General features: G+C 44.4%; 1 protein-coding gene across 2 annotated transcripts in view; it reads right to left on the bottom strand.

The window, feature by feature from the left end:
* Window positions 1-15,542, bottom strand: part of PRRT3 (proline rich transmembrane protein 3) — a 169,307-nt gene that overhangs the window by 144,087 nt on the left and 9,678 nt on the right. Inside the window, exon 1 of one of the 2 annotated variants that reach the window (XM_063940943.1) lies at window positions 11,888-12,129. The exons of the other annotated variant lie outside the window; for it this stretch is intronic. The gene's annotated coding sequence lies outside the window, so the exon portion shown is untranslated. Of the gene's footprint in view, window positions 1-11,887; window positions 12,130-15,542 lie in introns of those variants that run through there. 2 annotated transcript variants of the gene reach the window in all.

Below are 15,542 nucleotides of genomic sequence, written 5' to 3'. Positions count from 1 at the left end.
GCTGTGCCAGGAGGAGCATGGCGAATGGTGGTCGCAGGTTGTTGAAGCAGAATGACTGTTAAGCAAAGGGAGTACTAAGACATTTACTTTTCATTTGTTCATTTTAAGTTATGTACCTGTGTGAGCCCAAGCCTGTGTATGGGATTCAATATGGGATCCCGGCAGATGGGATCCCGGCGGTCAGCAGACAGACGCTGGAATCCCGACAGCCAGAATCCTGGCAGAGAGTGCTGCAAGTCCCTTTGCGGGCTTGCTGCCCTCGCCATGCTGTGGGCCCTGTCAGGGCCGTAACTAGGGGGGGGGGGGGGGGGGGGCTAAGGGGTCACGTGCCCCGGGCGCGGGACTTGAGGGGGGCGCAGACAACAGAGAACACTTCCCAGGTCCCTTTACCCAGTTGCTCCTCCCCACCTGCCCGCCGCGATCATCTCCTGCAGCAGCAGTTGCGTATGTCACGTTACGGTCCAGCCGCTGCTGCAAAGTCTCCGTCTGCCTCCCTCTGCATGTGCGGCCGCCGGCCACCCTCTGCCCTCCCACTTCGGAGCGCCTCCGCACTCTCTCCTGACCGGCGGTCTAACTGCTTGCCAAGACCTCCGGAGGGATGCTGAGAGAGTACAGAGCACTGAGGCAAGTGGGCATTGTGAGGGAGGGGGGCTGGGAAAGAGGCTTTACAATAGAGTACAGAGCACTGAGGCAAGTGGGCATTGTGAGGGAGGGGGGCTGGGAAAGAGGCTTTACAATATATATAGTATATGTGTGTGTGTATATATATATATATATATATATATATACACACATGTGTATATATACATATACATGTGTGTGTATATATATATATATACATACACACACACACACACAGCACCAGTCAAAAGTTTGGACACACTTTTTCATTCAAATGAATGAGAAAGTGTGTCCAAACTTTTGACTGGCACTATACATAGTGTGTGTGTGTGTGTGTGTGTGTGTGTGTGTGTGTGTATACACTGTACACGTATATATATATATATATATATATATATATATATATATATATATTTATTATTTTTATTTATTTGTTTATATATATATATATATATATATATATTCAAAAAGCTTGCCCCGTCACTCCTCTGAAATAACTGGCTGTGGTGCCCTTCCTTGTGGACCAGTAGGCCCACCGGTATGCAGTCGAAAAGATTAGGTGGCACTCACAGACTTGTAATAAACGTGAAAACTCCGCCAGGAGATTTATTGTGCAAAGCAAGTAACGTTTCGGGGACGTGTCCCCTTCCTCAGACAACCAAAACATAACACGTGCATTGTATAAATAGTGTATCATGACCCCACTTACCCCCTTCATCATGACTCCCAGCTGCGTGGACCACGGCTTGCCTCGGCGTCTCCCGACCCGCACTTCCGGTTTCGGCGTCACCGCCCAGCCGGAAGTGACGCAAGCGGGCTTCGCCGGTCACCATGGAGACGCACCGGGAGCCCTAGCAATACAAAAAACAAAACAAAACACGAATACTTAATTGCGGTGAGAAACTGACACATAATAAAACAGCGCTCAATCGGAGCTAGAGTGTCAGAAAAGTAAATAACAGGTAAAATCACTTCTTAAAACACAAACATTTAAAAACGAGAATGGTGTTAAAAAAGTGTTGATAACATTAAAAGGTGACAAATAAAGCAGGTGCTGCAAAATCTTAACTCCGGTACTCTTTTCTTCTAAAATATCTACCTGGGTGGCAAGGAGCTAGAATGGCTCCTAGTCTACAGGGCAGTGTGCAAATGTTATAATGTATGGTCCTAAGTAGGGTTACCCCACAAAAATGGAATCTATCACTAGATGGCCCTACTCCTTCACCACAGTGATTCTTGGGTCGGTATCCTTATTACCCCAAAGTTACCCCAAAATTGATTGCCACATGCTTTAGACTCACAACGATATGGATTAATTCATAGAAAATTAATTAGTCCAAGGGACTCATTTAGCCCTTTGGGGGCTAAGCAATCCAGGCGGAAAATCCACCTGGATTCCAACTGCAGCAATTTCTTTCCTCTATCACCACCTCTTAGAGAAGCTGGAACATGATCGATGGCCCTATATCTCAGACTCGCCAGTGGGTGGTGCTTTATGGCAAAGTGTCTTGCCACCGGTTGGTCGCTAGTCCCAGAAGCCAGGGCTGCCCGTATGGCTGACCTGTGTTGAGTTAGTCTGACTTTTACTTGGCACTCCGTTTTGCCCACATAATAGAGTCCACATGGGCACACTATTATGTAAATGACAAAACGGGACGTGCAAGTGAGTGGCCACCCGATCTTCAGTCTCTGGCCGGTGTGTGGATGGGGAAAAGATTCTCCCACTAAGAAAAATGAACACGTCGTGCACCCCAGGCATTTAAAGCATCCATTTTTCTTGCTCAAAAAATGCCTGGGTGCATTCTTGGCGTCAAAACCTGTAATATCGGTCTTGACCACCAAGTCTTTCAGATTTTTGCCCCTGGAAAAACTTGCCAACAGTTTACTCTTTTGAAAGCATTTTAGCTCTGGGTCCGTAGTAACCATCCGCCACATGTTCCTAACTTGTTTAACCAAGGTCGGGCTGTTGGCATTGTACTCCGTTACCCATGGAATGGTTTCTCTGGGCAGGGTTTTATTACGCTGTTTGGCCTGTTTTTGAAAATTGGTCAATGCCCTGTCTCGTGCTTTCTTAAGCTCAGTTCTAGCATAACCTCGCTCACTAAATTTAGTTATCATCTCCTCAAGCTGCATCTCACGTATGTTAGGATCTGTATTATTTGAGTAGGGTAAACTGCGGATCATCGCTTTGGGATGGGAGCTTTCGGCTCGGAGCACTGTATTCCGATCCGTGGGTTTTTTGTACAGGGATGTCACAACCTTTCCCTCGACAAGCTGAATCCGGACATCAAGATAACAGACGTCTGTCTTACTTGATGTCCAAGTTAATTTGATGGGACTATTCGTGTCATTATGTTTCAAAATAATGTCGATGAGTTTTTGTATATCATCATTCCACCAGACCAGGAGGTCATCGATGTAGCGGAAATACAGGGAGATTTTACTTGAGATGTTAGTGTCTATGAAAAAAAGATGGGAAGTTTTATAGGCAACTCCAGGGCTGCTCGATGGGGTCACCGGTGGCCCCAGCATTTGCTAATAGTTTCATGTGGGAGGTGGAACGGGATCTTTTTTTCATAGACACTAACATCTCAAGTAAAATCTCCCTGTATTTCCGCTACATCGATGACCTCCTGGTCTGGTGGAATGATGATATACAAAAACTCATCGACATTATTTTGAAACATAATGACACGAATAGTCCCATCAAATTAACTTGGACATCAAGTAAGACAGACGTCTGTTATCTTGATGTCCGGATTCAGCTTGTCGAGGGAAAGGTTGTGACATCCCTGTACAAAAAACCCACGGATCGGAATACAGTGCTCCGAGCCGAAAGCTCCCATCCCAAAGCGATGATCCGCAGTTTACCCTACTCACAACTCCTCAGAGTCTGCAGAAATAATACAGATCCTAACATACGTGAGATGCAGCTTGAGGAGATGATAACTAAATTTAGTGAGCGAGGTTATGCTAGAACTGAGCTTAAGAAAGCACGAGACAGGGCATTGACCAATTTTCAAAAACAGGCCAAACAGCGTAATAAAACCCTGCCCAGAGAAACCATTCCATGGGTAACGGAGTACAATGCCAACAGCCCGACCTTGGTTAAACAAGTTAGGAACATGTGGCGGATGGTTACTACGGACCCAGAGCTAAAATGCTTTCAAAAGAGTAAACTGTTGGCAAGTTTTTCCAGGGGCAAAAATCTGAAAGACTTGGTGGTCAAGACCGATATTACAGGTTTTGACGCCAAGAATGCACCCAGGCATTTTTTGAGCAAGAAAAATGGATGCTTTAAATGCCTGGGGTGCACGACGTGTTCATTTTTCTTAGTGGGAGAATCTTTTCCCCATCCACACACCGGCCAGAGACTGAAGATCGGGTGGCCACTCACTTGCACGTCCCGTTTTGTCATTTACATAATAGTGTGCCCATGTGGACTCTATTATGTGGGCAAAACGGAGTGCCAAGTAAAAGTCAGACTAACTCAACACAGGTCAGCCATACGGGCAGCCCTGGCTTCTGGGACTAGCGACCAACCGGTGGCAAGACACTTTGCCATAAAGCACCACCCACTGGCGAGTCTGAGATATAGGGCCATCGATCATGTTCCAGCTTCTCTAAGAGGTGGTGATAGAGGAAAGAAATTGCTGCAGTTGGAATCCAGGTGGATTTTCCGCCTGGATTGCTTAGCCCCCAAAGGGCTAAATGAGTCCCTTGGACTAATTAATTTTCTATGAATTAATCCATATCGTTGTGAGTCTAAAGCATGTGGCAATCAATTTTGGGGTAACTTTGGGGTAATAAGGATACCGACCCAAGAATCACTGTGGTGAAGGAGTAGGGCCATCTAGTGATAGATTCCATTTTTGTGGGGTAACCCTACTTAGGACCATACATTATAACATTTGCACACTGCCCTGTAGACTAGGAGCCATTCTAGCTCCTTGCCACCCAGGTAGATATTTTAGAAGAAAAGAGTACCGGAGTTAAGATTTTGCAGCACCTGCTTTATTTGTCACCTTTTAATGTTATCAACACTTTTTTAACACCATTCTCGTTTTTAAATGTTTGTGTTTTAAGAAGTGATTTTACCTGTTATTTACTTTTCTGACACTCTAGCTCCGATTGAGCGCTGTTTTATTATGTGTCAGTTTCTCACCGCAATTAAGTATTCGTGTTTTGTTTTGTTTTTTGTATTGCTAGGGCTCCCGGTGCGTCTCCATGGTGACCGGCGAAGCCCGCTTGCGTCACTTCCGGCTGGGCGGTGACGCCGAAACCGGAAGTGCGGGTCGGGAGACGCCGAGGCAAGCCGTGGTCCACGCAGCTGGGAGTCATGATGAAGGGGGTAAGTGGGGTCATGATACACTATTTATACAATGCACGTGTTATGTTTTGGTTGTCTGAGGAAGGGGACACGTCCCCGAAACGTTACTTGTTTTGCACAATAAATCTCCTGGCGGAGTTTTCACGTTTATTACAAGTCTGTGAGTGCCACCTAATCTTTTCGACTATATATATATATATATATAATGTTTTTGGTTTTTTTGGGGGGGGGGCCCGCTAAATTACCGTCTCGCCCCGGGTGCCGAGAAACCTAGTTTCGGCCCTGGCCCTGTGGCGAGCTTCGCTCACCACACTATTTTATGCTTTCTCCATTTGTGGCATGGACCACCACCCTAGGTGGAATACTGGGGGGGTGTCGGGATTCCGTGTGCCAGCATGTCACCCCGCTGTTGGGTTTCCGGCATCGGTATCCTGACCGCTGGGATCCTGACAGCCAGGAAACTAAACGCATCCCTGTGTATGCTATGTTCAGTGTCTGATGCCAGTAATGACACTGTATTACCGGAAAACTTGCCTAAGAGTCCTTATTTTCAGTACCAGTTTTACTATATATATATATATATATATATACACTGCTCAAAAAAATAAAGGGAACACTAAAATAACACATCCTAGATATGAATGAATGAATGAAATATTCTTATTAAATACTTTGTTCTTTACATAGTTGAATATGCTGACAACAAAATCACAAAAATTATCAATGGAAATCAAATTTATTAACCCATGGAGGTCTGGATTTGGAGTCACCCTCAAAATTAAAGTGGAAAAACACTACAGGCTGATCCAACTTTGATGTAATGTCCTTAAAACAAGTCAAAATGAGGCTCAGTAGTGTCTGTGGCCTCCACGTGCCTGTATGACCTCCCTACAATGCCTGGGCATGCTCCTGATGAGGTGGCGGATGGTCTCCTGAGGGATCTCCTCCCAGACCTGGACTAAAGCATCCGCCAACTCCTGGACAGTCTGTGGAGCAATTGGTGGATGGAGCGAGACATGATGTCCCAGATGTGCTCAATTGGATTCAGGTCTGGGGAATGGGCGGGCCAGTCCATAGCATCAATGCCTTCGTCTTGCAGGAACTGCTGACACACTCCAGCCACATGAGGTCTAGCATTGTTTTGCATTAGGAGGAACCCAGAGCCAACCGCACCAGCATATGGTCTCACAAGGGGTCTGAGGATCTCATCTTGGTACCTAATGGCAGTCAGGCTACCTCTGGCGAACACATGGAGGGCTGTGCGGCCCCCCAAAGAAATGCCACCCTACACCATTACTGACCCACTGCCAAACCGGTCATGCTGGAGGATGTTGCAGGCAGCAGAACGTTCTCCTTGGCGTCTCCAGACTCTGTCATGTCTGTCACATGTGCTCAGTGAGAACCTGCTTTCATCTGTGAAGAGCACAGGGCGCCAGTGGCGAATTTGCCAATCTTGGTGTTCTCTGGCAAATGCCAAACGTCCTGCACGGTGTTGGGCTGTAAGCACAACCCCCACCTGTGGGCGTCGGGCCCTCATACCACCCTCATGGAGTGTGTTTCTGATCGTTTGAGTAGACACATGCACATTTGTAGCTTGCTGGAGGTCATTTTGCAGGGCTCTGGCAGTGCTCCTCCTGTTCCTCCTTGCACAAAGGCGGAGGTAGCGGTCCTGCTGCTGGGTTGATGCCCTCCTACGGCCTCCTCCACGTCTCCTGATGTACTGGCCTGTCTCCTGGTAGCGCCTCCATGCTCTGAACACTACGCTGACAGACACAGCAAACCTTCTTGCCACAGCTCGCATTGATGTGCCATCCTGGATGAGCTGCACTACCTGAGCCACTTGTGTGGGTTGTAGGGAAGTCATACAGGCACGTGGAGGCCACACACACTACTGAGCCTCATTTTGACTTGTTTTAAGGACATTACATCAAAGTTGGATCAGCCTGTAGTGTGTTTTTCCACTTTAATTTTGAGGGTGACTCCAAATCCAGACCTCCATGGGTTAATAAATTTGATTTCCATTGATAATTTTTGTGTGATTTTGTTGTCAGCACATTCAACTATGTAAAGAACAAAGTATTTAAGAAGAATATTTCATTCATTCAGATCTTTCAGATGTGTTATTTTAGTGTTCCCTTTATTTTTTTGAGCAGTGTATATTGTAACATTATGTACTTCTTACCCCTGCTGATGACATCAGAACTCACTAAGAATAAACAATGACATCATAACATAGACCCTTCCTTCTAAAACCCAAAATGCAAAACTGATATAGAAACCCGTGCTAAAATTTGCCGTTATTCAAAAAGTTTGCGATATGGATGAGTTTGGACGATGCCGATGAATCAGTCCTGCAGTGTGGTTGTGGCAGAATTGGGAAATTCTGCTGATGAAACATGTGCTATTTTCCAACCAATATTCTGCAGAAACTTTTTGAAAATTTTGCTCCTCTCTAATCAGGACTATCAATGATGGGAAAATAAGTATTATGCGTTAAAGTTTCTGGATCTACGAGCAAACTGTGCAGACATTTCCAACAAAGAAGACTCTGTGGATATTTTATTTTGCTGAAATGTCTTTATTAATATGATCTTTGTAACCTTTGCTTGCTCTGTGTATTTCTGAAAACTAATAAAAATTGATTGCATTAAAAAAAAAAGGTTTTGGATGTAAAAAGAGGAGCCAATTGGGAAAACAAGGGAACGATGTAAAGAAGCTCCTGAACATGACAACATAAAATCAAATTGCACTATGGGTATTTAGGCTGGCCCATAGAGAAAATATAATTCTAAAAAGTGTGCAGAGGAGTAGGAAAAATAAGGAAGGAAGAGTTATTGACTTTTAAACGTAGACTCAGTCCCTTCATTTTGGTCCTTTCCCTTTTGCCAGTTTTATTTACAAATCTCCTCAGTATTCTCAGCCTTATTTACAGACATTAAAATTGAAACCCAGTGAAGTGACCCATCTTTGTGGCTGTGGTTCCTGGTCAGATGCTCTTTTCCCACAGTCTGGATGGCTGGTGCTATGGCCCAGCTTTGAATAAGAATACATGATTTACAGCTATGTAGGTAATCAAGAGTTCCTGTGCTCAGTAGTAAAGGCTTTGATAAGACACTTCAAGCCCTCTCCAAAATCAAGTTGAGACAGGAATGGGTCCATGAGCAGCTAATGGAATGTGTCACCAGGTGCCAATGCACAGGCCGTTTAACCCCAGATTCACATAGTGCACACACCGTAGATAAACAAGTCATGAAACTATAGCTGTAACAGTAACATCTCCTTCTCATGTGTCAGGTACAGGTACCAGATGTTCTCATGTGTCAGTGGCAGGTACCAGGTGTTCAGCCTATACAACTCCCATCATCCTGAGTTCCTAAGGGAGACAATTACTAAGCAGTGATAAGAGCGGAGAAGTGAGCCAGTGGAGAAGTTGCCTATGGCAACCAATCAGTACTGAAGTAACATCTATAATTTGCATACTTTTGAATGATACAGAGCTGCTGATTGGTTGATGGGGCAACTTTTCCACTGGCTCACTTCTCCGCTCTTATCACTGCTTAGTAAATGTCCCCCTTAGTCCAATAACTACTCAACACTCGTTTCTATGCCAATAGTTTCCTGAGTTTGGACAAATCCGCCAGCTTAGGTCTGATACCTGCTGGCATTCGTTTTGTAAGTTTTATACCCACTCGCATTGTCGTAGTCAGGAGCGTAGCATTTCACTTAAACACTGCTTGCTTCCTTCACCTGTGTTTAACCCCAATGAATGGATGGTGGGACCCTATGTGATTTCCAATGACCTCCCATAGGCATATAAAGATGCAAGTTGCAACCGCATTTCTGATGCACAACAAGTACCAGAGGCTATGAGGCCTTAGGCATCCTGCATCTCATATACAACCATGGGGAATATGTATGAAACCTTGTAAAGAGTGGACAAGTGGAGAAGTTGCCCATAGCAGACTGCATAATTACAGCTATTATTCTACATGTATCTCCATAGTCTGAGCCTTATCTTTTTGTTTGTTCCAAAGACCCCATACAAGTCTCCTAGCAGAGGGCACATGGGTTATCCGGCATATATATACAGGTAGTCACAGCCTTCAGCCTGAGCCATTATCATGTGACTGAGCATAACTAACCTGGACGTAGGATGGTCCCATCCAAAATTTACATAGAGACCCACATTTCTCAGCAACCAGAGAGTGACACAAAAAAGCTATTGCAAAAATAGTAAGTATAATATTTTCATTCTGCTGTGACCTAAAAATGCAGCCTATTTGTTCAACAGGAACTGGTGACATCACTAAGGTGGCCATTTTGTGATCTGAGCCAAAAGTTGCAGATGTATCAAACCTTTGAGACAGATAAAGTGGATAAAGTTGAGCAAAAACACCAATTAGATTTTGCCATGTCATAGACTGTGCTCGATATATAACAGCTATAAGTGGATTGATTGCTATGACCAACTTCTCCACTTTATCTCTCAGAAAGGTTTGATACATCTCCTCCTTTATGAGAATGCAACCTATCCATTCACAAGTAAACAGTACCTCAATGATGTTACACAACATGACTGCCACCCTGATACTTAGATGAAAGGTTCACTGTAAAGAAATAACTTGTTGCATTCACTGTTTTTCCCCCTCACATTTTGGGGGAATATTTACAGACCCTATAACATGACCCATTCCATTAGGTACAAAATGCTCTGCACCTGGACTACCTTTGCAAGGAAATACAGAAGCAGAGCGTTTTGTACCTAATGGAATGGGTAATTTTCGAGTGTATGTATGTATCAAAGCTTGGAGAGAGATAAAGTGGAGAGAGATATAGGCGTCTACGCACTAAGCATTGGAGAGAGATATAGTGGGCGGAGTTAAAGTACCAGCCAACCAGCTCCTAATTGTCATTTGTCAAACACAGCCTGTAACATGGCAGCATTGGTGTTTCTAAAATGGGTGCAATGTGTGCAGTGCACACGAGCACCTGGGTCCAGGGTTTGCCCACACAACACACACTGCACCCATATTGTAATACTTACCTTTCCGGAGTTCAGCGTCAGGCGCTGCAGCGAAAATCTATTCCAAAATGGCTGCCGCGCATGTGTAGTAGTGAAATTAGTCTCCGAGACTACTGCGCCGTGCAGAGGAGGGGGCCCACCTGGAGTTAAAACGCCCCTGCATGGCAGTTAGGAGCTGATTGGCTGGTACTTATTAATCTCTCTCCAATCTTTTATAAATATCCCCCTAAAACATTAGTAAAAGTCTACATTGAATACAAAACAACAACATACTGTACTGTAGCAGTTTTCTAAAAGCCAAAGATCTATTGTAAGCTTGTCTTATCGCCCTCTATAACAACACCCCTCCGGGATAATGTCAGTTTGATCTTGAAGAGATGAATATATACAGTATATATATTTACATATGTTGGCGGAATGTTTATATAAGCACATTTCCTACGACATTAAACGATGGCGTCTTTGCCGTACAAACACAATGTAATTGCAGGCGGCTCTCTGCTGGACTATTTCTGAAGCATCTCCCCTTCCCTGACACAGTGACAATAATTGGATTTGATTGCTGAAGCAACGAGTGATATAATTACTCAGAGATAACTGTATAGAAGCTTCGCAGCTGATCTGTTTCCCATTAAGGGACATGTGAGGTCTGTGGAGACTTGCCAATAAAATAAAAAAATAAATACAATTAATATATATGAAATAAAAAACAACAACAACATCAACATAAACCCCCCCCCCCCCAAAAAAAAATATATTTTTTTTTTATAAAATTAATGAAAAAATAAATAAATAAGAGCATTTGTGTTTCGACTCGGAAGCTGCGTTCTGTGCCTGCCCTGTGGTTTTCTATGGTTTTTTTTTTTGGCAGCTGACGGGTTAAATAATCATCTGGTTCAGTTTGGAAAAACAATCATAATATTAGAGCAAAGGTGAAAATAAAATAAAATGAAGAGTAATGCACTAAGACCCACACTGCACTCTGCGCATCCGGTAACAAGATATTAATGTCTCTTGGTAACAGAAAAAAAAAGCAAATGATCTTTTCAAACCACCATCAAGAGATAAGCAGCTTTCTTTCAGTACAAGCTGTGATTGACTCTCTGAGCCTGGCCGAATGTGGCCGCCTTCATAGACATGAAGCGGAGAGGAACAATATTACTAAAATATACAGTGTATACTAACCGTAAACAGTGCCTGCTTCACAATCACTACTGAGTATCTCCAACTACCTGATCAACAGGTTTATGTACTCAGTGTTGTGTCGGAGACAACACTACAAAGGTCATCCAAGTGAGCACAAACAATGCCTTTATGTGTGTGTCTCTATCTATCTATCTATCTATCTATCTATCTATCTATCTATCTATCTATCTATCTATCTATCTATCTACTGTATCAATGAATATATATATATTTATATATCTGTATACTGTATAAATGAATAGATCGATCAATCGAACGATCAATCAATCAATCAATCTAGATAGATAGATGATCTGGAACCCCAAGTGTCAGTATGCCATTGTTCTGTACCCCCCAATAGACTGTATTTAACACCCAGGGCCACCCATTCACAGATTCATGGGGTACCCACCTCTTCACTATAGCCTCTATTTACCTACAGCATATCCACCAACACAAAATTAGAGTGCAAGCTCTTGTGGTACAAATATAGACAAGTGTGATCTGCATCATTGATTCTTCAACACTTGCTTTCTCGATTAAGCACCTCTATTTTTTTAATTAATACGGGGTACACTAGTGAATGTTTCCCTGTTGGCACTGGGATGGCATGAAGAGGAAGCGCATCAGTATATATATATATATATATATATATATATATATGAAAATATATTTGTTATATATATATATATATATATATATATAGATGAGCGATAGACCAGTCTTACCATCTGCTTGTGCGCACTCTGTCCTCCCCTCTCCTGTGGTGTATACATAGGAATCCTGCTGTTTGTGTTCTCAAGAGAGGTGACCAGATGCTAAATCCCCGCTGGGAGAACAGGAATGAAGCTGCATTGCTCTTGTCTTGAGCTTGCAGGGATCCTATAGTTAGTATATGTCTGGCTGTGCCTCTCTCCCTCTTTCCAAGTGGCTTCAGTAATCTGCACAGAGTGTAATAAAGCCCAGGGTTACACCTCCAAATCAGACTGAGCCAGGGAGAAGCTATGCAATGCTTTTGGAGAAAGGAGGCTGGCTTATTCTTGCTCAGCCACTTTTTAACCTCTGCTATTTGCATGCCAGGAAGAACAGGGGAAAACGCTCCTGGAAAGTCATTTGTGGAGTGTTGAAATTTGGCAGCGGACAAGACCCCATCGCTTGTTGCTTATTTGTTTCCACAGTATATGAAACACAGCATATGCAGAACGCATTATTAGATGAGTCCCCAAACTCCAGCAAAACCATGATCCGACTGGAAAAATAGGGACAGCATTCTTCAGCAGCTGCTCACGGAAGCCTGAGCATCAATTTAATTGTTAGAGTCACCTAAAAAGAATTTGCCCATTGTAAGGATAGGAGACTATAGTTTATTGCTAGGAAGGAATGCCGCTGCTTGGGAGCCTATTTTCCTAGTGTGAAAGTCAGGTTGTGATTAGGTTTGAGGGTTCTATGCAGGAAGTGAAACGCGTCTCTTTAAGGGCACAGAGGTAGCTTTGCGTTTCATGGGTTTTTGAAAATATATATTTTTTTCATCTACAAGTTTTACAACATAATTTTTTTTTTAAGAATGCAAACGGGAATTATTGCTTCCAGTTCAAATATATGCAGTGCTATGGTGGGCAAAATTGTAATTCGTCACCAGTGGCTTTTTGGGATAGATGTATCCAACTTTCTAAAGGCTCCCATCCACTAGTGCGAAGTATCGCATGTGAAACTCGCATAGTTCTGGAACATTGCTTAGTTCTGGAACATCGATAATTTCAATGTTTTTCCGATATTTCTACTTGTACTGTGTGAAGTAAGATTGCTACATAAACACATTACACTTAGGACTTTCTGTCGTCATCCCTCTCTTGTGTTTATCTTGATGGAGACTTAAATCCCTTCCACACCAAAGTCCTGGTCTGGCAAAGGATATGAAACACGATTTCAAATCGGGTCACCCCTGGGACAGACCCTTGTCACGTGGGTGCTGTGGAACTCTCCTGCCAGCACTTTGAGATGACATCATATCCAAGCGCCGCTGAGCTGGGTCTCCCGATGCTATGAACAGGACCCAGGTCCTTGGATTCCAGGCTGCCTCAAACTTTCACACGGTAATAATAACCCAGGTTGAAGCGGTGGTGTGATAGGGGTATTAAATACTTGACAAATGATGCACAATAAATAAAGATATGCGCATTTTAATCACAATACAAATGAAAAGACAATACAGCGCTCAAATGAACCCAGAATAGAAGAACCATTTATGTTTATTCCAGTCACAAAAAAACAGATGTTTAGCTAAGGTTGCCAGTACATGATGCCAATAATAAATAGTAAATGGATCATGACTGGAATGAGAGCTTGGGGTACATTTACTAACAAGCGTTCTGTTAAAGCTTCTGATCATCATTCGCTGTGACCGCCACTTATTGGCAGCTTTGACAAACCACTCATTAGTACACCAGGGCCATCAATGATAATGAGAGGGCAAGGCCAAACATGGGAGGCGCTCCGGAAAACCACGAGTTGGTTAAGCCTAAGCTAGACCTTTTGTATCATGTAAGCTGCCTGTTGACCAGTGGCTAGTGTGGCCAGCCAAATGGGGAATGCTGTCACTTGCAGTTCCACAACAGCCGGAGGGCCACCTGTGGTATGAGCCAGTTCTACACTGTAATTCAGTGGCCACATAGGGCCTGTGCCCAGCAGTGGTGGAATGTTAACATTTTTGTCTCTTCCACAGTAAAAGGCATATGGCACACAAACGACACGGGACTGTCATAGGCGTGCGCAGGGGGGGTGCCTGGTGCGCACAGGCACCCCCTAATGTCCGGCAATCCGATCTCACATGCCTGATGCAGCGATTGCCGAGCAGGCTGATTACTGTCCCCTCTGCGTTGCACCCTGTCAGGACTGTATTACTGACTGGACGCCTGGGTTAATCAAGGGTGCCACTGCCACTGGCTTTCAAACTCCCGCTCCACCTCAATGTACAAAAACAGCGTGATATGACGTGATGACATCATGCTGCTCGCACGCCCACCCGTCACACGCCCACCTCTCTCCTTCTATTCTATGCCAACGCAGCCACTGATGAGGAGCAGCATGCAGCCAGCGTTCCTCTTAGGAAGACAAATTCAATACTGGCAGGCAGTCGGCAGCAGCATTGACACGTAACGCATTTTTCCAGCAGCAGCAGTAACTAGTCTGCGACTGTCAGTTTCAGTGAGTGACTGCAGCTTGCAGGGGAAAGAGAGGGGGATCCAGACCAGGCTGAGGAGGAGCAGTGTAACTGCACTGAATGCCATCAGGGGTGTTTGTTTGGTGCACACCACAACATCTGACAATGCATCTGCATTATTAGGATTGGTACAAGGGTGGATATTTTATATTACGTTGACCGTCAATAGATGGTGCTAGACACGCCCAAAAGGCGGTGCTAGACACACCCCTCCAACAGTGCACCCCCTAATAAAATGTGCTGCGCACGCCTATGGGGACTGTCCTGACGCTCTGACCCAATAAGCACTCAGCAGTCAGTCAATAAGAGGCAGAGGCACTCTCTGAGTGGCACTGCAGGGACATGGCTGAGTTATCCCGTCACAGACACAGTGACAGAGCACTGCATGTCTGGCTAGTCGTGCAGAAGATTCTCTGCAGCAGACACCAGTGAGGATCTGATTAGGAAGAAAGAAGTAGGAGGAGCAAAGCCGGCTGCGGGAGCCTATCACAGCATACATCGGAAACAAAGCATCGATGGCAAGAAAACATTGGAATTTTTCCATCAATGGGGGGGCATTGAATGCCGGCACTAAAACAATGATGGCTCCTATGTATCATCACTCGGCTTCCATCCCTAAATCACAATAAAAGTTGCATGATACATTACAGTGTAGCTTATCAAATCCAGTCTTCAGGACACACTAACAGTGCAGGTGTTCCCTATTTCCTTGCTGGAGTACATGTGTATTCATTACTGATACCCCTTTTACACTGAAATCCCAGGAAGTCCGAGCCGGTACAATACTACCCAGCTGCTCTGATTGGAAATTACACCCAACCAGAGCAGCCAGGCAGGATTCTCTACCTGCCTCCCATCCTGCAGCCAGACAGTGAATGGCTGCAGCATTCTGATTGATGGATTCTGGAGCTATCCACCAATCAGAGTGCTGGCAGCCATTCACTGTCTGGAAGTATGTGGAGAGACAGCGCCCAGTGGGGACTGTAGGAGAGGACCCAGGGTTTTTGGAGTGAACGGGGTATTAAAAGAAGCTCACCACAGCAGAGCCAGTAAAAACCCTGGGTCAAGAGTAGACCAGGGTTGCAGACCCGGGCCATAAACCCAGGTAGACCCATTCACACCTACACAACCTGGTCTTTCCCAGGTCCACACTCAATGTGAAA

This window comes from Pseudophryne corroboree, chromosome 9 (assembly GCF_028390025.1).
Source record: "Pseudophryne corroboree isolate aPseCor3 chromosome 9, aPseCor3.hap2, whole genome shotgun sequence".
Lineage (NCBI taxonomy): Eukaryota > Metazoa > Chordata > Amphibia > Anura > Myobatrachidae > Pseudophryne > Pseudophryne corroboree.
The sequence above is the reverse complement of the archived record's forward strand: the minus strand, read 5'-3'. Positions and strand labels throughout refer to the sequence as shown.